This window comes from Ochlerotatus camptorhynchus, unplaced genomic scaffold (genome assembly GCF_037179485.1).
Source record: "Ochlerotatus camptorhynchus isolate MF236.1 unplaced genomic scaffold, CSIRO-AGI_Acam_v1.1 ptg000503l, whole genome shotgun sequence".
Taxonomy (NCBI): Eukaryota; Metazoa; Arthropoda; class Insecta; order Diptera; family Culicidae; genus Ochlerotatus; species Ochlerotatus camptorhynchus.
The window spans coordinates 1,129,714-1,154,338 of NW_027040988.1; positions in this window are offsets into that span (position 1 = coordinate 1,129,714).

Genomic DNA, 24,625 nt, shown 5'->3' on the forward strand with positions numbered 1-24,625 from the left:
TAGTAAGCATAATTTAGAATTCACCGTCGGCCAACGACAAGCCCGTATACAGTTGTAGAATGTCAATGTTGTTTCTCATCCCAAACGTAACCTTTTTGGTAAAGCACTCAAGAAACGGCAAGCTAGTTGGATGTGATGGTCTATCGGCCAACCGCAAGCGATATATAAAAAAAATTAATGCGTTGCAGGTGACTGATAAATGGAAAACAACACATATTTCTGATGACAGAAATAAAAAAAAATCTTTTATGGTCTCCCAATTCTCCGATCATAAAGCACTTATTTTAAGGTTAAGTGTTTTTTTTTTTTAAGTTTATTTATTACGACAAAACCTCCAGATATTGAAACTTAATAAATTTAGCTTTAGTTGTATTATAGAGACAAGACAAAAGCAACTAGAATTTAAAATTGTTACTTTTGAAAGAGATTTCACACACTTAGAAATACCTAATTTTACACGCGACAAAATCCATCTTTTACATAAAGGATGAGACGTAAACAAACATGTCATGTAAACTTAATTGCTCTGAGACTGAAAGTACGTTTGATTGAGCTGAATTTCACGTCTATTATGAATCAATTCTATGTCAAAATTGACGCTCGTATATGTCAGTCTCAGAGCACCTAAATTTACATGATTTTTTTAAGTGTGTAGCAATGAAAGTGACCACCGCTTGGATTGCTACACACTTAGAAATATCTAATTTTACACGTGACGCAATCCATCTTTGACACAAAAAAAATGAGACGTAAACAAACATGCCATGTAATATCAAGTGCTCCGAGAGTGAAAAGTTCGTTACTACACAAAAATAACGTAAAATTGACGCTCGCATATGTCACTCTCAGAGCAACTAAATGTACATGAATTTTTCTAAGTGTGTAGATTTGAATGCTTTCATTTGCTTAATGGGAGTGGGAGGTACACCTTTGGGAGGGATTGCAATTTCGTGAAAGCTCAGGATCCGTATGTTTTCGGAATGGAAGCAACTGACCAGATTTCAGAGGATAGGACGATGAAGTACACTTTCGTAAACAACCCTTGATTAATGTTTAAATAAGTCCTATATCCATTTGTCGATAAAAAAAATCGAATAACGTGATACACTTTCTACCGCGACCAGTGCGGTATTTACGCAATAATGATACGTACAATCTTGAATTTAATCTTTGAACTTTTGATTGTACACGTCAATATTGCAAATCCACCGCTCAGTTTACGGTGTAAAGCGAATCAAGTTAATCGATTTTTTTTATCAACAAATGGACATAGGGCCAATTCAAAAAGGACTCAAGGACTCGGAACATCTATGTTTTCATTATGCTGATGAGATGGCAGTAGAGCTACGTAGATAACGTTCAATATATTCAAATGTACGATCTCCCACTGGAGCACTATGGGCAGTCTGCATTGCTTATTATGCATTGTTTGACTAAATGTATATTGGTATATGTCTAAATTATTCATTAAAAAGTTTTTTTTTAAATGCGTCAGATCTCAAGGTTCTTCGGATTGTTCTTGATGTTCTATAGACTCAACGTGGTTTGATACCTAGTTAATATTTAGAAGTTCTACAGGCTCAATAAAGTCTTGAACAATTTTCTGAAAATCTTTGAGTCCATGAATCCCAAGAGAGCCTCTTAACAACATGCACATCATGGAGTACAGGGTGTCCCAAAAACTATTAACACGGTTTATTATTGGAATAAATCAACTTTATGTTAATGAACTCAAATTCATATTTCATATATACACCTGTGTTCAATATAATAGCAGCGCATGCCGATTTCCAAGTTGTAACTTTGTCCTCTTAAGATCAATTGAGCTGAAACGTGTGTCACAGAACTAAAAATATGTTCAATTCTACGATTACAAAATACCACATTTTTGGAAGCACCTGCTGGAAAGTGAGACACTAGGTAATGATGTTCAAAATAATAGCAGTACTAATAATTTGGATTTCAGCTCAATTTTGAAATTATAAATTTTACAATTCACAAAATTCTAAAAATCCCCACCCAATTAACAAATGTACATAATAGTTAAAAATGTTCAAAATATTTGAAGTACATAAAAATTCGATTTGGGTTAGCGACTGGAAGTCAATTTTTATTTGTTATATGCGACAGTTAGAAGATACTGAGAGGTTAGCACATATCATCGGCAAGAGACGTGCGTGTGAGAAAATTTGCGAAAAAATCTAAGGGCACCGGTGGGATTCGAACCCACAATTCCCATTCAGTACACGGGTGCATTGCCAATTATACAACGGTGGACCTATGGTCTACGGATGTATTTGGCTAATGACATATGAGTTTCGAATCCGTTTCCCTCCCTTAGTCTTTTTGCGCAAGCGTTCTCAATACACAACAATCGTCTATTACCGACGATATGTGCTTGTACCGCAACCACTCAGTATCGGTCGATGTGAACAAACACAACTCGTCTCTGTTCTACATCACACATGTTGGATACGGGATGTCCAATGCAGTATGAATAGAGCAATGAGCTGCTGGCCTCACCTCCGACCACCGGGCCATAGTGATGATATATCATCAAATTAATTTTCGATTTAGGTTAGCGACTGAAAGTCAATTTTTATTTGTTATATGCGATAGTTAGAAGATACTGAGAGGTTAGCACATATCATCGGCAAGAGACGAGTTGTGTTTGTTCACATCGACCGATACTGAGTGGTTGCGGTACAAGCACATATCGTCGGTAATAGACGATTGTTGTGTATTGAGAACGCTTGCGCAAAAAGACTAAGGGAGGGAAACGGATTCGAAACTCATATGTCATTAGCCAAATACATCCGTAGACCATAGGTCCACCGTTGTATAATTGGCAATGCACCCGTGTACTGAATGGGAATTGTGGGTTCGAATCCCACCGGTGCCCTTAGATTTTTTCGCAAATTTTCTCACACGCACGTCTCTTGCCGATGATATGTGCTAACCTCTCAGTATCTTCTAACTGTCGCATATAAGTACATAAAAATTCAAATCAAAAACTGCTATTATTTTGAACAAACCTAGTGTCTCACTTCCAACAGGTGCTTCCAAAACTTTGGTATTTTGTAATCGAAAAATTGAACATATTTGTAGTTCTGTAGCGAACTTTTCAGCTCAATTGATCATAAGTTAACAAAGTTACATCATGTCAAAGTTGACCATTTTGTATGGAAATCGGCATGCGCTGCTATTATATTGAACACAACTGTATGTTCTCTATACTATTCTCTCTGAGTGTTTACTCGGCTGTCAACAGAAGCAGGCCACTCTCAAATTCTCGATGTGTGTTACGCGATCGTCTGTTTACTCGACAGCAACCATTGTGTGGTCTTCCTCATTGTTCTTCATCAGCAGTTATTTCGGTCGATGCGTCGTCGACTTTGGAAAGTAACCGTTTAGTGATGATTGTGTGAGTGCTGACCTGTGTTGGGAAAATATAAAAAAAAATCAAATATCACCAATGCCCAAGATCACGATTTATTTTCGTATACAAAAATCAACAAGCAAACCACTACGGTTGATTTTGCAAGCTGTGATATTGCAGCTAGGACTATCAAGCTAACAAAGCTCACCAACTGCAAATCTTAACAAACTGTGGTGAGATTGAGTTTCATGATTTTTATTGCTTCGTGTCTGCCATCGGTGAAGAGTAAAAAGAGATAGCATTATTATACGTTCTCTTTCTTAGAAAACGATGTGCAATGGAATAATGTTTGTGTCGAGTCTACTCTCCGCTTGATTTTTGCACGTTGTGAATAGTCTCGCAATATCAAAGGAGCTTGTAAAATCAATATCAAGCATGATATTTTGTTCCAATATCACGCGTGATATTAAGAGCGTATGAGAGCGGAAAAATATCACTTGATTGGTGATTTTGCCGACACTGCTGCTGACCACATTTTTCGTCCATTGCTGCAATGGAAACACTCTGTCCCCCATTGGTGATACTGCCATACAATGCAACAACTGGAAACGGATCCCGTTTTGATGGAGCAGGCTTATTGGATAGCGGAAGGTGAAGTGTTTGTTGTGCTGTACCTTTTGACTATAGTTTTACGATGTTTTGCAAAGTGAACAAGGATCCTCGACTCGCACTGTAAAGTAATATCGATTGAGCCTTATCACATTAATTAATTAATAATAATAATATAGTATTCTCTTTCAATTGGGTGAAAATAATCCATAGTTCCTTTAATCGTATGCCAAGGAGCGAACTTTTGATCTGACGCTTTATCCTGACTTTTACCCATGAGCTTCAGAACAGATTCCTTGGCGATAATTTTGGCCACTTTTGTGCAGTTTTCGATTGAATTCGCTGCCTTAAAGTTTTTCCGTAGATATCCCTTGGAAAGGGCCCACAAAATTTCGTTTGACCGGGCCTCTGGACATTTCGGAGGATTCATCTCTTTTGGCACGTATTGCACATTGCTTGCTTTTTACCAAGCTACCGTGTCTTTCGAGCAGTGCATACGCCAAACCAGACCAAAATAGTACTGGGCTATCATGTTGACGGATCATGAACCGCAGACGCCGATTCCATGGCCTTCTTACAATTTTTTTTTTTCGGTAAAAATTGACTTATCGACATCGTAAACTTCTGACCATCACAAACTGTGTACTATTGGTCTCCCGAAAGCGTCTTGTAGTTAAATTTGACATTTGTTTCTACGCCAATTTTCCACACAGCTTCCGAGCCCCCGGTTTGACGGATGCGGCTTGTTTCTGATTCCTTTTCGGCTTCTTTTGTTTCTTGAACGTTTCTTGCCTTGGCACGTTGGACGTTACTCAGTTTTTTTTACCAGATCTCGAACAGAGGTACTTTTCTTATTGACGAAAGCTTGGTGATCTTCTGGTCCACTTTTCGGTCAACAGGGCCCGGGAACTTTTGGATGGCGGTTTGGACTGCTCCGATACTTTCTTTCTTCATTTTCGCCAAATAAAAGAAAAGGATGATATTTATTTGAAAATTGGCTGTAAATCATACAGCGCCGCCCAGGGAACAACAATATAAGAATAAGATTTCTTGCAAATGCTTTAGATTAATTGATAATTCATTTCCATACACAATAGCCATGAACAGCCATTCTATCACGTATAAACTTCCTCCACCACGAAATAGACAATTTTCAGTTTCCACGCTTTACCAATGTTCGTAACAACTCTTATAGCGATGACTATGTTTCCACCTCGTTTGTCAGGCCAGATCAGCAAATGATGCTCGATAGAATTATTAACATCATCGTTTTGGATGATTTGCGTTATGGAGCTGAACCATATGCATTTAAATGTGGGATGACAATCATTCCACAGAGAGCATTATGTATTTCAACTGAGGTCCGTTTGCTTCTCGTATCAATATTCATTAGAGTGATGCAAAATTTGAAATTTTCGCTCCACAATACTTAAACGAATCCAAATCGGATCCTGACTAACCTTTCAAAATTTGAACCCATTTGGTGAGAAACTGAGATGGCACAAACGATTTGAAGTTTGTATGGGAATTACTATTGTTAAACGAAGATTTTCGTTCATGTCTATCTAATTATTCACCATATCGGTCTGCTTTAAAAGCTTTCAGTTGTACTTGTAGGAAATTTTTCCAGCTACAACTTCTCTGAAGACCACTTTTTGATTCAATGTGCTGATGTCTTATGATCATGCTCAATCAACTGCTCAGCAGGCAACATTGGTGTTTCTGGGGCGTTGAATAGGACACAAAAATCATGGCTACTATGTCACACTGCAAAATACAGTGTTGCCTACAGAGCAGCTGCTTGATCATGTCATAAGTTTATCAATCTCTTGAATAATTAATAACTTTTTCCTGTCTCGTTTTACATAGGAACGATCTTCAGCAAAGTTGTAGCTGAGAAAATTGTCTATAATAATGGCTATCGAACTGTTTCGCAGCTCTATAAAGAAAAAGACTAGAAGGCAATGAACAAAAAGTTGAGATTTCCCATAGTAATTTACATGTAAACTTCAAATGGCTTGTGCGAAGTCTGTTTCTAACCAAATGAGTTATAAATTTGGGAGGCTAATCAGGACCCGATTTGAAATTATTTAAGCACTGTGGAGCGAAAAAGTCAAATTTTGCATCAGTCTAATATTCATCCTGTATTCGAGGGTAGCAGCATCTTATTACAAAACAACCGTCGTTCGGTTGCAGCTATCATTCGAAAAAGCGATTTCGATGTTTCGATTTGAAGGGTCTGAGGTTTCATTCGAATAGCGAATGATGTTTTGATACAGTGTATTAGCACAACGGCGCTTTGATATGCAGAGTAAGCTCAACGACCTCCTCTGCAGTTGGTCTCACCATCATCGTCAACAAGACCAAATGGTTGGATGTCAGCACGGGCAACTCTTCCAACTTTACGGTAGCGGTGCAACCATGAGCATGAGCAGAGAACCAATAGACGTTACTTGAGACTACACACTTAGAAAAAATCATGTAAATTTAGGTGCTCTGAGACTGACATATACGAGCTTCAATTTTGACATAAAGTAGAGTCACAACAGACACGAAATTCAATTCAATCAAACGTACTTTTCGTCGAGTAACGAACTTTTCAGTCTCGGAGCACTTAATTTTACATGAAATATTTGTTTACGTCTGAACCTTTATGTCAAAGATGGATTCCGTCACGTGTAAAATTAGTTATTTCTAAGTGTGTAGCAATCATCATCAATGTGTAAATGCTGGTGATCTAGAACTAGGCAAAACCAGCGCCGGCCACGTCCGAATGCTGGTCAAGAAGGAATGGATAGGAATATGTTGACGTAATACTCGCTTGAATGAAAGCCGAGAACACCTGCACTTTCACGAGAAATCACTGGGATGTTGGACAGAAGGGTGGGGATTGCAGCAGAATTCGTTTTGGTAAACAATATGCTGAATGGATGTCCTATCGATTCAATATCGCGAATGAGTTTGGGTTCGAACCCATGGTATTCTGCTCAGTAGGCAAAATCGGTCGCCACTAGGCCACCTTATATCACAAAAAAATAACGATCAAGTGATCGTTCAACTTGTTGTTACTAGGTTTTGATCCCGAAAATGACCTCACCGAGTACGACAACAACTGCTCTTATGGAGGATTTTATATGGATTTTCGATCAACACGTCTTTTCTAAAACTCAAATATTACTTGTTTTATATACCCGTCCCTTCAACCGAATTTCATTACGCTTTATATCATATTTTTGAAGAAAGCCGATTCAAAGTATAACTCTATAATGAGTAGGAGCTTGGCATTAAACCCATGATTTTCTGCTCAGTAAGCAAAATCGGTCGCCACAAGGCCACGGAGCTTCTCATTTAATAAAACAATTACGACCAAGCTTCTGTTTAAGTTTCTGTAACTAGATTTCGATCCCGACGGCGACCTCACCAACGACGAGAAAAACTACTCTTGAGAAGGATTTGTAATAGATTTCCGATCGTTCCTCCAATCGAATTTCGATTTACCTCATATTAAGAAATAAATCCGGTTTAGCGTTAGTTACGATATACCTTGTGGATTTGAAACTAGTGACACTCACGTCTCTTTTGAAAATTCTCAGTCAGACTGCTTGCAGGAATACTGCTGGGGAGTAAACATTGATTCATATTTAAACAAAAATACCAAAATCGCGACTGTCGATATTACCTGCCACCATCTTTACCGTCACTAGGGATAGGGAAGTAAATGTTGATGTAGTACTTACTAAACGAGAGGCTACCGACTTAGCAACACTCTCATAAGTGCTACAGAGTTGGATAATTGGGTAATCAATCTATCGAAATAGTATATTCGTTTTATTAAGTGTTTGTGCATTTTAAGGTTTATGGTTACCGAGAGGTAAGAAATAGTTCCAATGTAAAAATGATTTAAAATATTTCAACTAATGGTTATTGTGGTTTTATACTATCGAAACTCTGTGATGGCGATTTATTCTGTTGTGAAAGAGCTTGGGATTAAACCCAGGATTGTCTGTTCAGTAAGCAAACAATTTACGAAAGATTCCAATATCTTGGCAGGCATATAGCGTCAGACGGTGGGACCAAGATCGACATATGTGCACGAATTAAGAAGGCTAGGGCTGCATTTGCGAGTTTACGAAATGTATGGAGATCTAACAAGATAAATCATCGCACCAAAACACGAATTTTTAATTCAAACTTGAAATCTGTGTTGCTATACTTCATTGAGACGTAGTGCGTATCAGCGGGGAAAACTCAAATGCTGCAGGACTTCATCAACCAATGTCTGCGGTATATAATTTGTGTCTGGTGGCCTCACAACTGGATTTCGAATGTTGAGCTCCATCGTCGATGTCATCAGAAACCGATATCAACAGAAATTTAAGAACGTAATTGGTAAAGGTGGGTCGAGCACACACTACGAAGGGGTGGAAAGGAAATCTGCAAGCAAGCGCTGGATTGGAACCCGGCAAGACATCACAGCAGAGGCAGACCCATGGGCTCATGGCGGCGGAGCCTCAACAAAGAAATAAAGGAAGTCGGCAGGAATCTGACCTGGGCCCAGGTCAAGGCAAAAGCAAGCAGCCACTCAGGATGGAAATCTTTCACACTAGGGGTGTGCGGGATACTTAAGTAAATTCTTGATTTTCAAACAAGCTTGGATTTCTGTGTTATTATTTAGCTATGTTATATTTTTTAAATAAATGCTTGCCCAAAAGTGATAACTGCAACATGTTATTAACGGTTGGCATGATCAGCGAATCCAAACAAATAAAGCAACCAACGATACAGACAAAACGATTGCTTCGACTACCATAAAAAACTCGCTCTGTAACATAGCTCGATCGGAGTGGTAGAAATATAACAATATATTGCTTGCCTGCTTTGTTGCAATATACACGGATAAGGACATAGTTTGATCTGAATCGAGATAATACATAACAAAAAAATTCCCATTAACACACGTGTATCATCTTCGGCTTTACTTCGTGAAGCAGCTGCCAACAACTTGCTCGTTTCCTTCTACCGCCCCAAGTGAGATGTGTCGCACGGGCTGCTTGTCATGAAAAAAAACTACAAGGGACAGCCCTTTGGGGTTGTACGCAATGGTGACGTAGGGCTACGTGGTCTTATATAATAAATCTTATTTGTTAACTGCAGCAGAAGCTTGTGTTTTGTGTATGAATAGGAATTTGAGCGGGGTTCTCTCTGTTAATACTCTTTAGTATGTCGCGCTTGACATAGATGGCCCACAGCGACTCACGAAGAGCTACTGATTCCGATCAATAGCGGTGCGGCTTCTTCATCCTTCTATGGATGCCCATGTGGGCTGCAGCTCGCTGCTTGCAGGCAGCCTTTCGTTGTGTACTGGAGAACAATGTTGAACGCCACGCGTCGAAAGCACTGCTACTGATGCCGACGACCAAACACTACCACACACGGTGATTGGAACTGAATCCGATCAGCGGTTGAGGCCAGCCTTGATAGCTAGCTGCTTGCGGGAAGCCTTTCGTTGTGTACTGGAGAACATCACCACTCACCGTCACCATCGAATAAACAGCGTTTGGTGAGACCGGATGGAATTCAACTTTGAAATCTGTGTTAGGGAAATCGTATTTCGCAGGCAATCGGTGATAATTTTAACTATTATAGCAAAAATTGCACATGTGTAGAAATTTTTCTGTTCGATTGGTGTTCAAATGATTGAAATTGGTCCAGGGGCAGCTGAGTTATTAATATCTTTCATACTTTTGTTACATGTTCCATTTTCGGTTTTCACAAAGTATACCTCCATATAGAAATCACAGACGTAGTTCTACGTCAAAAAGAAGAAGATTATATCATTGTTGCTTTCCACTTCTGACATAGCGTTATCATTCGGTTCGTTGATCGCTTGTCATTTTGTTATTTGGAGATATTTTTTTATTCTTTGGGCATGATACAATAAACGTTTATCATTATTTTTATTTATTAATTTATGCTTAAAAACGAAGATTAGTTATTTTTTACGTATAAACTAATGCTTAATTCCTTAGTCAATCTACTAGCATGCTATTCGCTAAGTGCCAATGTGCTAAATTAGATGCCAATGTTTCAAAAATTTGCAAAATCTTTTTTTTTTTCCTTTGGTTTGTTTTTTCCGTCGATCTTGTTTTCCGTGCTGAGCACCAATGCTACCGACGTGCCAGGAAGGCAGCTCCCACACCTGGACTCTACCTATCGACCCATCAACTCATGAACCGGGGACCAACAGCTTTACTTCCCATCCGAAGGAAGGCGTGATCAGAGATGTTATGCCTCAGAACATCCCGGCGGCGCCGACTGGGATTGAACCCAGGCCTGCTGGGGTGAGAGGTAATCACGCTTACCACTACACCACCGGCGCCGTTAAAAAAAATCCAAAATCTGAATCATGGAATAGATCATGCTTTACTAAACACACCAGGGATGATTCCTTCTCGTAACTGAACACTTTGAAAACGGCGGACATTCGCTAGCATACCGTGACTTAATCCAATTACGAGGGTCAGCAGCATCTGGCGTTTTCCTCCCGACCTATGCGTTTGGAGTTGCCCTAAATGAGCATGAACAAAAAAATGTACGAAGTGCTAATCTTTGATGCTTGAATTCTTTTTATCTGATTTTTTTTTCAGTCTACCTTGAATTGAGATTTTTTTTGCCACTTGCCTTTTTAACGCCTGACAAGGAGCAATTTAATTAAGTGAAATTACACCTCTCTTGTTTTTCGCTTCTTCATCTATGAAACTTTTTTTTGCGTTCTTGTAGCAATGTATCAAATTATCCTTCTTTGATCAGTGAGACGTGCAATTGAGATTATATGGAAAATTCGTTTTCCTCTCAAAGACATGCTTGGCGCGGCGATGATGCTGATGCTGGATGATGTCCATCTCTGATACTGTGTTCAGAGCTCATCCCTCCTCATTTGAAGTGCCAATCACGAATGCAAATATGGAAATTAATAAATCGCTTGTGGTTTTCTTTTTGAAGAGCTACCGACCCGAGAAGATTCAAAGAGGCTGCTTTCGCAACAGTTTTCCTAAATTGGGACCGGTGTGATTTGGGTCGCTGGTGGTACAGAAGGAAGTAAAGGGGGAAAAGAGCATCTAAGATAAGTGGTGAAATTTTCATTATGCAAAGCAGTCGACCTAGAACGGAACAAAGCGAACCGTAGGGAATGGAATGCTGATTTAATTTTGCCCGAAAGTATAGAAAGAAAGCTAATATGAACCATCGACCAACCGACTACGACGGTTGAACTAACAGGGGTGGTACCAGCCCGCCCACTCAAATGTAATATAAATTTTAATGTTTTTAATATTCAGACACGATTTGCGAAAACTCACACAAGGCGAAACGATTACGGCAGGGTTTCCACTATGCGAAAGTCACAATCCAGAATGGTAGGCTTTGTGATAAGGATCTTTCTACATGAGCAACTGACTACATGTTGGGCGGGATAATATGATGATGTTTGATGTGTGTTGAATAGGAATGTTCAAATTTCATAAAACCACAGCTCAACAGAAAGTAATGTCAGACGAAATTCTGTTACCGAACTTATCCTACTAAAACGGTAAAATTTACAGTTTCATTTTCTGAACGTCTCTAAAACAGCAACTTTTTCATGATAGTTCAAGCTAATATGCTACACCACCATGCCAGCTTGCTGTGTGCCACACGCGTCCTTTTCATTCATTTTACGGGATCATCATACAGGAACCAACGACGATAACGGCTCGGATGTTTCTTTTAGACCCCATGTTGAGCGAAACGTGTGCAAAATTTTGAAGCATCCACCCATGTGTGTGTGTATATTGTACGGATTTTGCAACAAATATTAAATCAAGCAAAATTCCACTGGCCTCGGATGGTTCCAACAGCGTTATGAATTTCTGCTCCTAGCTATAAAAGTGAAATGAGATCAGGATCTGCGAGTCGAAGTAGGCTTGCGCTCTACCGTGCTTGAAAATTAGCTCCTTTGCATGGAATGGTGGCAGTCCAAGTGGATGGAAAATATTCTCGCGAAAGACATCCAAGCAAATAAGCCTCTATATCCAGTGAATCGAATTGTTCATGTTCAGGCTTAGTCTCAGATGGTAATTAGCTAATTAGCTAATGTTCTGCATGAAGCACTACACAAACGGTCGGTGATGCGAAGCGTTTTGGTGGCTTGGTTCGCGAAGTATGATCTTTCTTTTTTTTTTGGTTTTTTGTGCCTGGAAAAATTCATTCAACATGACAGGGTATTTCAGAAGGATCGGTATGGCTTTGCAATGCATCTCTTTGGTCCTAAAGAACATTGGAATCTATAATATCTTATCTTTCTGTATTAAAGAGACTTTCATCTATAATAGAATACCTATCAAAAATATGAAAAAAGAGCAAGCAATTTTCAATTCAATTCCACAATTCCTATTTTCTAATGCAAAAGTCTTATCAATGGTACTACTAAAAGTTCTGTTTCTATGCGATATTCATTTGATCGATATTGTTTTCATTCTTCATTCTTTGATCCTATTTTTCTGAATTTTTGAAACAAGCTGCACTTAATTTGGTTGCAATTTGAGATCACACGATCAAAGACACAGACGAAAACAAATTGCATTAAATAGAACGCACGTTTTGGTATTGTAACCCTGGATTCTACTGTATTTTTATGGCACAAGTTCATGCTGGCTATTTGACCGTGATTTTCCGTTAATGCTAAACGAATCCGTTAATTCTAATTCATGCTATTTGGGAAAATGTTTCTACATTTTCCTGTAATATTTAAGCAAGTTGATTGCTTCAATGTTGAACAATGAAGCTATTCCATTAAATAATATAAAATAATCAATGCAAACAGTATTGCTAAAAAAATTCGTCTGAATTTGGGAGGTTTAATTTTTCTTAACCTTTATTATAGAGTTTTTTAGCCGAAGGCTAGTTCATCTCTAATTTGGGAGGTGGGATTAAGAAATCTATCGTTAAATTAAAGCGTTATTATAACAAATTGAAATTAAATTCTTCAGCATGAGCATGAAAATTTTGCTACTCCATTATTGTGAGATCACCTGTAATTACACAAAGAACCAATAGATAATGCTTGAGACTGGCATTCATCCTCAATGTGTAAAAACTGGCAATACCAGGACTGGCCACGCCCGAATGCAGGTGTAGTGATTGTATTGTGGTTGCTGGTGAAAGCGAAAATTTGACGATAACTGGCTGCGTTGAAATTAAAATACCATTAACCTCAGCTTTGGGAAAGGAAGTACAAAACCTACCATGGACAAAATATAAATTTCGTTAAGGCGCTAGATGCGGATCCTACCCAAATGGAAGCTACATACAGGATAGCTGAGGAGAAATCCCTATTCAATCGAATTCTACATACATTATTGCATACATGCGATTCTACATACATTATTGCATAAGCCTGAGCAATTAATTTTCCATTATGATGGTGGAAAGGCAGTCCAGGTATGCATGTCGACTGCGGGGATTATATGCAATATGTGCCAGTGTATGATCTGCCACGAGAATTTCCCGACAGAGAAGGAAGGAATTTCCAGCAGAGTTGTACTTCAGCATGTACATAGGAATACGTGGTGTATATATGGATGTGAAAAACGGAAATTCCAACATCGCTGCATTTTCTCAATCGAAAGGAGAATGTATTCTATCAAGGGAACGTGTGTTTTCTATGTAAGATGGAGAGCCACCGAATCACCCAAGTAACTACGAACCCCGCTTATAGTCCGATAAGGGCCCTTTTTGCAATATAAGGTTAATATAGTGCTTCCCAACTAACAATTTTCACAATGAAAACGCTTTACTCATTTCATTTATACAGCCTCATATTCAAACGTTATACGAAATGAGGCAACCTTTACTCAACATCTATGCAAGCAAATCTGGCGATCTTAGTCAGCTACTTATGGCTGTTGGGACGGTTGGAACAATCTCTTATTGCATTTCCATTTACGCTTCTAAACAGCTGTTATCCTGCTGTTTAGTTGTGTGCGAACTTGAAAAACGCTTATTGAACCTTTTCCTGGTTATCCAATAATCACTACACAGCTTTCTCTTGAAGCCGGGTTAAATATTATCTACGCTTTTTTAATGGAGGAATTGCTGTGAGAATCAAATGAATCGAAATTAAATTATTTACCCTGCACCGGAACCTGGAATCGAACTAGAGACGACCGTATTGGCAGGCAAACCTTGTCACTACCAACTTCGCTACGCCAACACTTTGAACTGACGTAAACAAACATGCATGGCTTTCTACAATAATACCGTTGAATAGAAGCTTTATAATAGTGCACATGAATCACTTTTCTTGACTACTAAATTCAGCTTAAAGGAGCAGATTGAAAGCTGTGAAACTGCACAAGTCTAAAAGTAAACATAGTCGACTGTAAAAATGCTTCCAACGTACCGCTAATACAGTTTATTAGCTGAATACAGGTTGTTTAGTTGTTGAAAAGGCACTTTTGATGTTTATGTTATTCAGCAAGAGTGGTTGGTTGTATAGAAGCCATGAAATGAGTGATATATTCGCTTTATTAGCTTTGTTTTGCAGCTGCAAGTTGAAAGTTGATTAATATTTGTATAGAAGTGACATTAGCGTTTATTGGCAGCTGCTATTCAGTGCGACTGACAAATTGAATAATGCTTGTGAAAAAGTTGAGTAAACACTCTCCAAAACTATTTGGCTAGCTTCTGCTTGTAGCTGTATCTGCAGCATTTTTTCCGCTACTTTACAGCACAACGCTGAAAAGTTGGCTTATAAAGCTGAAAATGTTAGTTGGGTTCCATGTTTTATATCAGCCGGCCCCTTATCAGGCTGGTTGGTTACTTGAGATAAGTAATTCCCAAGCGGAAGGCTCAAAATCAGTCCGAGAAGCAACAACTGTACGAAGAAATAAATTAGAATCAGACCAGGGCGAAGATCGGAGTGTTAGCTGTTTGGATACTAGCTCGTACGCAGTTGAGCCATAGAGGTAACTCTAAGACCACTGGGTCCCGAAGAAAATCATTATTATTTTTGGCTCACTCAGTACCAGAACAACGGTCCCAAGCAGTCTCAAGCTATTTCACTCACCCCTGCATGTTCTGCATGAATCCACACACCCCTGATGATATCTGTCAAACTTTCATAGCGAATCAAAACAAACATAGTGTAGTAATAGAATTTCAACTAGAATAGGGTACGTTAATCGTTTGCTTGGGACCAATAGGCTACTAAAGTGGTGAGCCAATTTAAAATCGTTAGTTTCGTATTGATTGTTGGTTGAGCTGCTCGATGAAGAAGTGATGTCAATTGGCGTGATGACCCCACATTGGATAATTATATCTAAATGTTTATGAAGCACTGTGCGATCACCAACTCTGACGCAAGTATTCACACTTGGAAAAATTCATGTAAATTTAGGTGCTCTGAGAGTGACAAATACGAGTGTCAATGTGACATAAAGTTGAGTCATGAAATATAGCTCAATCAAACGTACTTTTTGTCGTGCTACGAGCTTTTCTGTCTCGGAGAACTTAAAATTACATGACATCTCGCGCAACGCGAGAAAAGGGCCTATCATTGTTGATCGATTCTCTTCATCGATTTTCTCTTTCGCAAATAACGCAACGTTAAATGAATTTCCCGTTCAGGGAGTTGTTTCAGGCACATGCTCACATCATCTTCTGACGAACTATAGACCTTTTAGACGTTTAATAGTCTTTCTCTATCTAGCACACTTGGATGAATGGACGGTTTGTTTTCCCACTAATCTGTTTCTCGATTAGATTAAACGTCAAAAAGCTCTATACTGAGAGCTTAGCGAGAAATTCGTTTATGTTGCCGTGGTAAACCAAAGAGAAAGTCGATGAAGAGAATCGATCAAATGCCCTTTTCAAATGTTATGCGAGACATGTTTGTTTACGTCTCATCTTTTATGTCAAAAATGGATTCCATCACATGTAAAATTAGTTATTTCTTACACGGCGAATGAGAACGACTCAAATTTGAGTTTAGTTCACTCATAATCGCCAAAAGTGCAGGAACTCAGCGATGAGTTAATTTGCCTCATGTTTTCCCAGGTTTTTCCAGGGAAAAATTCCCGAATTTGAGAAAAGTGAAGATTGGATTCACTCAGTCTTTTGTTACTACTCCGAGACAGAATAAAATTTTCGTCAATCTTCTCATTTTCCGGCATATTTTTTAGGTTTTCCACAGGAAACCATGAGACAAATTTTACTCATCGCTGAGTTCCTGCACTTTTGGCGATTATGAGTTAACTAAACTCAAATTTGAGTCGTTCTCATTCGCCGTGGCAGTGTTTAGCTCTGATAAAACAGAGGCGCAAGGCCAAGACTAAGTCAGAGGCGCGGCATATAAACTACGAAACTAAAAAAATCTGGATTTATGCACATTTTTTCTAGAACTTGTGAGAATATTTTGAGAAGATTTAATCCTTAGAAGTACACGAAGTTTTCACAAAACTACAATTTTTTTAAATAATCATGAAAAATATTTTTTTCTCAGAAGATCATCCATCCCATCCATAAAAACTAGAATTGCCTTGAGGTACATTCAACCTGTACCTAGACAGATTGATAATGTTTGTTTAAAGATATTTAAAAATGGCATCTTCCATCTTTGTTGGTTATCTACTTTCAGGGGTAAACAGAATGTTTAGCTGAATGTAGGTATTCACGAGGGGGGCGACACATCTAAATCTCAAGTTTAGATGCTCAACAAATCTCACTCTAGTGAATCAATCTTCGAAAAATCTTCTTTCATTTGTCGCATCTACTTGCATCGCGCATCATCTTCTTACAGGAAATCTTCAGAATTGTCAACAATCTTCTTTCTATCTACTCAGCGTGCGCGTGCGGGTATTCAAGGGTATTTCTATATACTTATTTTAAAATCACGTTTTTGGTCATGAAGTAGCGTATAATACACTTAAGTAATATGTTTTTTGGGTCAAACCGGGCTAAAATTTTTCAAGCAATCCAAATCCGAAATCAGATTTTACATATAATGTATTTTAAAGAGTTTTATATAAGTAAGTATGATAAATTTTGAGGTACGTTAAAAATGAACCTCAGATTCGGAAGGTACGCTATTGGTACACTACATTGGTGATAGTTTTGGAAGCTTTAATAAAGATTTTCTAAAAATCACCCGTCTATTCAGCAGGACACTCTAAAACAAGGAATTTGCTAGGTACGTTCAATATCCTTGAAGGTACGCTATGATACGCTGTTGGTACACTACGAAAAACATAATGTTATCAACTTTTGTGAAAAGTGGCTTGCTGGATAGATTGACATCCTTCTATCTCAGCTGCTAGTTAATATGATGGCGAAAAATCGCTGCCTTACTTTGAACTTAAAACGTACTATATGAATGGAAGTAAAAAACTTTTAGAAGAAAGTTATTTGAAATCGATAATTTTGAAAAACAATTTTGGCACAAAACCACGCAAAAATATGTATTTCTTGAAAAAAAGTTGGTATCTCTGAATATTGCCCAAATTTATGATTTTAATGAAGCATATTGTTAGATACATCCTTCATCTTTTGGCTCAATGGGTTGAATGGCATGTTTATTCTAGAAATAGTAGTTATTTTCAACGATACAATTTATTACTCCAAGTGAGGTGTAATGTGCCATGCGAATTGTAATGTGGAAAGCATAACCATCGTTTATCTTTGATATTCAATAGAGGAAGAACAAAGATAACGCTTAAATGTATGCTTCCGTGGCATGAATTCAGTATGAGTATTTTGCTCCTCACTGTTTTGAAAACAGTGAAATTTCCAAAAATAATGACGTACCCTTTTCCATCCACTTTGTGGATTGAATGGGGATCTTCCTAAGAATACACATTTTATCCCCTCTCCCTTACAGTTTTGATAGGGAACAACTGGGTAGAAGTAGGTCTACGACACCCGGATACAGAAAAGAACAGAAAAGTTGGCTCCGTAAAGCTGACGTGATTGAGGCTGGAATAAATGAATGAAAAAAATTAAGGTTCATAACAGCGATGGAAATTTACACTGACGTTTCCAAAGTAATAAAATTCTTCATGAGGTATGAAGTACAACCTCCAAAATACAGGTATTCCTGTACTTTAGCCCGCGGGCGGCACGTGGTTTATGATGTAACAACCTCAGTATGTATTTATTTTTGCATTACTAATGTAGGGGAAATGGATGTAATGTCAGCCTAAATGCGTCTAATTTGGGTCCACACATAAATTGAGCAATCGACTAAATTTTCAACCAAATATATCCATAAGGACCGTCCCAATGACGCGTTCATCTAGATAAAATTGATAAATTGCAGATTTTTAGCGATGGGCCCAATATTAGATCCATAGGCCAACATTAGAGCCATTTCCCCTATGACCGAAATGAGTGGGAAACACATAAAATTCAACGTACAATATGACCATCGTTTTGTTGTTTGAAAAAAGGGGATGAGCACCACTATTGTACTTATTTAATTCTATTATTGATGATCGTTGATGCTGACCTTTCTATGCGTTTTGTGACTTTGATCGATTCTTTTCATCGACTTTCTCTTTCGTTAATAATTCAGTTGCAAACACATTCCTTTATTCGTGTGCCATTCTGGATGCAAGAGGAGAACCTCCTTTATCAAACTATGTGGGTGGCAGAAATAGCACTGTTTATAAAGCTGTGGCTATCATTAGTAGAACATTGTTATAGTTATGATTCTTGACTAAAGGGGTACGCCACTCGAAAAAGGTTGAGAGCTACTGTTATATCTTAACGTTCCTTTTGCGCATTATTCTTCGCAATTTCACAAGTCAAAGCATTAATGTTTTTTGTGAATGCACGTACCTGAAACTGCTACTTGTTGTTTGCTGTGGAAAAGCAAGCTATGTCTGGAATTTTAAGATTTATAAACCTAGTAAATGTTGAGATATGTGCTCTTGAAAATTAACGTTATCACGTTAAAGTTAATTTTGAGTTAATTTTCCTAAAAATAATCCAATTTTTCTCCAAAACCGGTGCTTGCAAAACTTTATTATGGCCCTACAATCTTCTCTTGTTTCACAAATATCCTAAGTAGTCACGTGGCTAAGAAACGAGAAAATACTCACTGTTCTTTATTTTTTCCATCCCTAGAAACTTTTAATCGTTTCTTTTTTTGCTAATTAATAATCTGCTCAACTTCAGAGCAGTGACATATGTTAGACTGAATATCACTGGAAAAAAAACATCCATTCTCCTCATGCCAATCCCACATCATTAGAGTTGAACGACACGAGTGCCTAACTAACACGTACGTCATTCACCGTGCTAATCGATACCAGGCCACGGAACTCCCAAGTGCAACTCTCCAAGGTATAATGCATTGTTAAGTATGATAAATTTCTGCAAACATCAGATCCACTACCATTGCACTTGCATCCATACAGGCTCTCTACATCAATCAGAATGCTGAAATTTGCACTCTCTCGGATGCGGTCTGGTGCGGTCAGTTTAGTTTAGTCGCGCCAGATGTGTCATTTAGGCGAAAATTTGTAAATATGTTTAACCCAATCAACCTCGCCGGCATCTATCCAGCAGTCTTTCCACTAGTTTGCAAGGCTTAGACAGAACTGCTGATTCTAAATATATTCTAACGGCTATATACCTACTACAACATCTATGGAATGAATAATATCGTCAGCATGGTCAACACGTAACAACCCGAGTGCCGGTGTGCAGAGGCCAAAGATTATGAATTTAGTTGTCACATGGTCCAAATCGGTCAGTTCTCCAGAATAGCCTGATATGCATGACTCTCGGATAGGTTGAGTGGGTGGTATGAATCAGTTACTCAATGGTAGGCACCATACTGGATCGGTGCAGCCCACACGTGTGGATATACGTATATGTTTGCTCACACTCTCCCTCGGGAGTTATATTTAGTTTAGTTTCGGACTTGCCGAGTGAATTTAGCAGCAAAAACTCGAAGGCTATTATTTTAGCATCAATCTTATTACCACATTTTGACATCTTTATTTACATTAAATCAATACTCTGCTTTGAGTTTGCACACAAACAAGCTGATTGCGGTGTGATGAGAAGAGAGGAACGTCACAGCTGAGTCCTGACCGGCTATCCATGGTAGGTAATGACGGCCACTGACCGGCCAGCGGACGGTGGCAGTGAAGTGGACAAACATCGACAACCACGTTACTGGACTGTATATTTTTGACCATGTTGTCGAGCTGTGAATTTGTCATGTTCGGACGAGAACCTCTCCGGCGCACATGTGTTTACTTTGGATAAACTGACCAACTGACGACAGTCAGTCTACAAAAATTGTTAATTAATATGTAGTATTTTTTATTCACCGGCTGGACCCGTCAATGCTTAATATCGTAAAAATGAAGTTGCTGGCGGTGTGGTGGTTTGTTTGGACAAACAAATCGTGGTATTGTGTTGCATCGCACGAGTGAAAAAATATTCTGAGCGTCAGTCAAGCCTTGTTTAAACGTTGAATATAGGAAACCATACAACTCGGGGGCTCTGACAGCATAGTCAGTGAAGTGCCTGAAGAGGCAAGTGTTGATCGAATTGATAATCGAATTGGTTCGAAAGCTGACCAAGGAATGCATAGGGTTAGAAAATTTCTTTGCATGGATAAAATTACCTGAGCACAGAATATTATTCCCAAGTGACCAACATGCCCGACAAGGGCCCTTTTTGCAATATAAAGCTGATATACGGCTGATATAAAACTTGGAAGCCCCATATTAACTTTATATTGCAAAAAGAACCCTTATCAGGCTACTAGCGGGCTTCGTGGTTACTTGGGTTCTGATTGACACCCAGAATATTGATGCAATAGTTCTATAAGCTTACACACTGAATTAAATTTTACCGGGTTTTTGAACAGCTGAAAAAGTCGGTATAATGTCAAATGAAATTAATAAAATCGACAAATTCAATTTTGGGGAGTATTTTTTTTTTTTCTTCATTCCGATGTTCAAAAATTACCGAACAGCAGCGGCCTGGATTAGTGTGTCGATAAAAAATTTCTGAGCCTCTAGGGTAGATGTACCAATAATCATGGTCAGACACAAGCAAGGAAGCAAACGCTCATTTTAATAAAAATGTTGCATGTTTATCGCGATTATGAAATCATTAGATATTGTAATCATATGCTGAACAAGTTATGAAGTATGTGTTTGACACATAAAACCTGTCATTTTCACTTTCATAAAGTCACAATCACTTTCAGATTTTATGATCAACACACTACCAAAAAGTCATGTAAATTTCCGTTTTCTGAGACCAACACATGCAAGCGGCCCAAATGACATAAGAATCAGTTGAAAGAAACGAGAAAATATATTCAATCAATCGTACTTTTCGTCGAGTTGCGTATGTTTTGGTTTGGGAACACTTAATTTTACATGACATGTTTGTTTACGTTCCATAATTTACGTCAAAGATGGATTACGTCTCGTGTAAAATTAGTTATTTTTAAGTGTGAAGAGAGTGATTGAGTGACAGAGTCTCTGGTAGAACAACATTTAAAAATCAGCTGTGCTGAAACACCCACCAAACGAAATCTTAAGTCCTCTTCTTTCACTTTATTTATTTATTGTCGTCAATTAGACTTAGACCGTTTTGTTACAATAATAATTACATTCATTGTTTTTTTTTAATGAATAACGAATAAAATAAATTAAGCAGTATTTGCCTTAATAATATTCTATTTTTACGTGTTGAAATCCGGCTTACTTCCCCTCACTTGCTATAAAAATGTGTTAGATGCAAGAAGAGGTTGATCGGCAAGTGTTTGATACCTATATAAAACCTGTCCAATTTTCTTGCAGATAGCCACAATAAGAGATTTTACGACTCGTGAGCGCTCACTTTGAGTGAACGCTCACGAATCATACAATAGCTGATTGTGACAATTTGAAAGCGAAATAGACAGATTTTATGCGTTACCTTTCAATCTCTTCTTGTTTCACAAGAAGAACAAATTTTCATTATAACATCTAATGATTTCAAAATTCCGAAAATCTTTTTTTTTTTTATAGCAAGTGAGTGGAAGCAACCCTGGTTAAAATTACGAATTAAAGTGAAGTGTAGTTCCATTTGGTCATTGTAAAGTCAATAGTCTCGTAGTGCTTGTTGCAAGTAGCCATCGTTTGGTTTAAGGGTCCAAATTTAGCATAATTTGTATGATGGTGGTTTGAAAAACAATAATATTCCGATTGCGCAGTTGTCGAGAAGGTACATAAGAATTTAGTTTTGATAAGAGTTCTACTGAATCAATAGGATGCGAAACGATATCGTTTACAAATGAGACCATTGCAAATTCCCGACGCTCTTTTGATGGTTGCATGTTGATGAGCATGCACTGTGTTTCATAAGATGAAAGAGGTAATCTTGTCCAACCTAATTTACGAAGTGCAAAAAATAAGGATTGCTTTTGTACCGATTATATTCGTTCATCGTGCGTTATTAAATAAGGTGAACCAGACTATTATTATTATTGCAATTATCCAGTATTGACCTAACATAGGCAATGTACAGCATCTTTATTGTGTACGGATCATGAAAATTATAACTAAATCATTTAATAAAGCCAAGCATGTTGCATGGTCTGTTGATGATTGTATTATAATGATTACTGAATGTTAGTTGGAATCTACCATAACGGATCTCTTTCACACTTTTTTACCGACTGATTTCCTACAAATATTGTAATATCTGGTGTGCTTCATTTTCTACTACAGGTATCCTCGATATAATGTGACTGTCATTTTTGACTTCCATCGTCAATATCATACAAATTAATATTTCAAATAGGGGAAATGCAGGTAATGTCGGCCTAAGTGTCCCTAATTTGGGCCCATACATAAATTCAGTAATCGACTAAATTTTCAATAGCAACCAAAAATATCTATTAGTAACGTCCCAATCACGCGTTCATCTAGATAAAATTGATAAATAGCAGATTTTGAACGATGGGCCCAATCTTAGATCCATAGGCCAACATTAAAGACATTTCCCCTATATGGGGGATTAACTCATCTGTCCGATCCCGAGCAGGAATGAATATCTCGATACCTTAAATTGGTGTGGATGAGCCTGACATAAGAGGTAAAATACCAAAAAAGTGTTCCCACAATACCATTCCAATACCAAATTATGATAATGCAATACCAAAACAATACCACACAGATATTCTTTTGGTATCCAAACATCAATTTTTGTTATTAAGAAAGTATTTTGCATGTAATTTTTTGGTATTATTCTTTGGTATTTTATTGGTATCAAATCAGTTATTAAGAAAGTATTTTGCATGTAATTTTTTGGTATTATTCTTTGGTATTTTATTGGTATCAAATCAGAATTAAGTATTCATTAGCTATTTTCTACTGCTCGGGATGGTGGTATTATTTTTCTTGTTTGAATGATCGTTTACGAGAAATCGCCGATGGAAGACAAAAGTAACAGTTACGTTATATCGAGGTATACCTGTAATAGCTATCGAATAACATTTTTGTTACGTTCAGTTGTGAAAAGCTTTTGTTGCACCAAATATATATATCATTCTGGATGTCCTGATGTCTTCCTTGTTCCTTATTTCTAGAAAGAGCTTCATGTCGTCGGCATAAATTAAAACTTTTATGTTCTTAAGAATGAAGGATATGTCATTTACAAATAGTATCAACAAAAAGGGGCCTAGATGTCAGCCTTGCGAGACTCCTGAAGTGACTTGAATGGGGTTCGATTTCTTTCCTTTGTATCTAACTATTTGTTGGCGATTAGTTAGATATGATTCGAGCCTTTTGAGAAGTCCTGGTTCAATTCCCATTTTATTGCAATTTGAAGAGTAGCAAGGGTATGTCAATGCAAAAAAATGCCATGCTGAAGTCTATGTATAGAGTTTCAACGTGGTTTCCATTATCCATTGCAATCAGTGAATAGCATAGCATAGCATAGCATAAACCAGGTTGCACAATGTCGTAGGTGGTACAAGCTCCAAACCTTTGTTAAGAAGGAGACCCACCTTGATCCGTTGTTGTTAGATAGTAATTTATGATTATTTACTACCTCTTATACAGGGTGTTTGGTTCCGGGTTTTACATATTTTCAGGGTAGATAGGGCTCCTAAAGTTATGAAAAAATCCCCATGAAACATAGGGTCGGAAATGACTGCTAAGTGAGTTATTCAACATTTTATATTTTTGTGTATTGCCAACTTTGGTTAGCTATATTTTTTTAATCTTAATGTGGTTTTCTGATTTCAACAAACCAAATGAAAGACTAAAGCCTTAGCTATCAATGCTCTTTGAAAAAGAACTTGATTAAAGTTAATTATCATACATTAAAATTGATAAGTATGTTGAAAGTACCAAAAAAAACTGGTGAAATTTCATACATTTTAGTGTTTTTAAGTTGAAAATTTTCATTTCTGTTTATTTAGTTGTTCTACAAAACATTTCCCATGCAGTTCCCTAGATTTGTGCCTTTGGTAGTAACCTTGTAGGCTTTATGGTTTCTTCGTAATTATTGATTTAAAACAGCCATAAAAACTTGTGACGTTTTCATAAAATGCGCTATAGTCACCCTATTCGTTCGTACGTT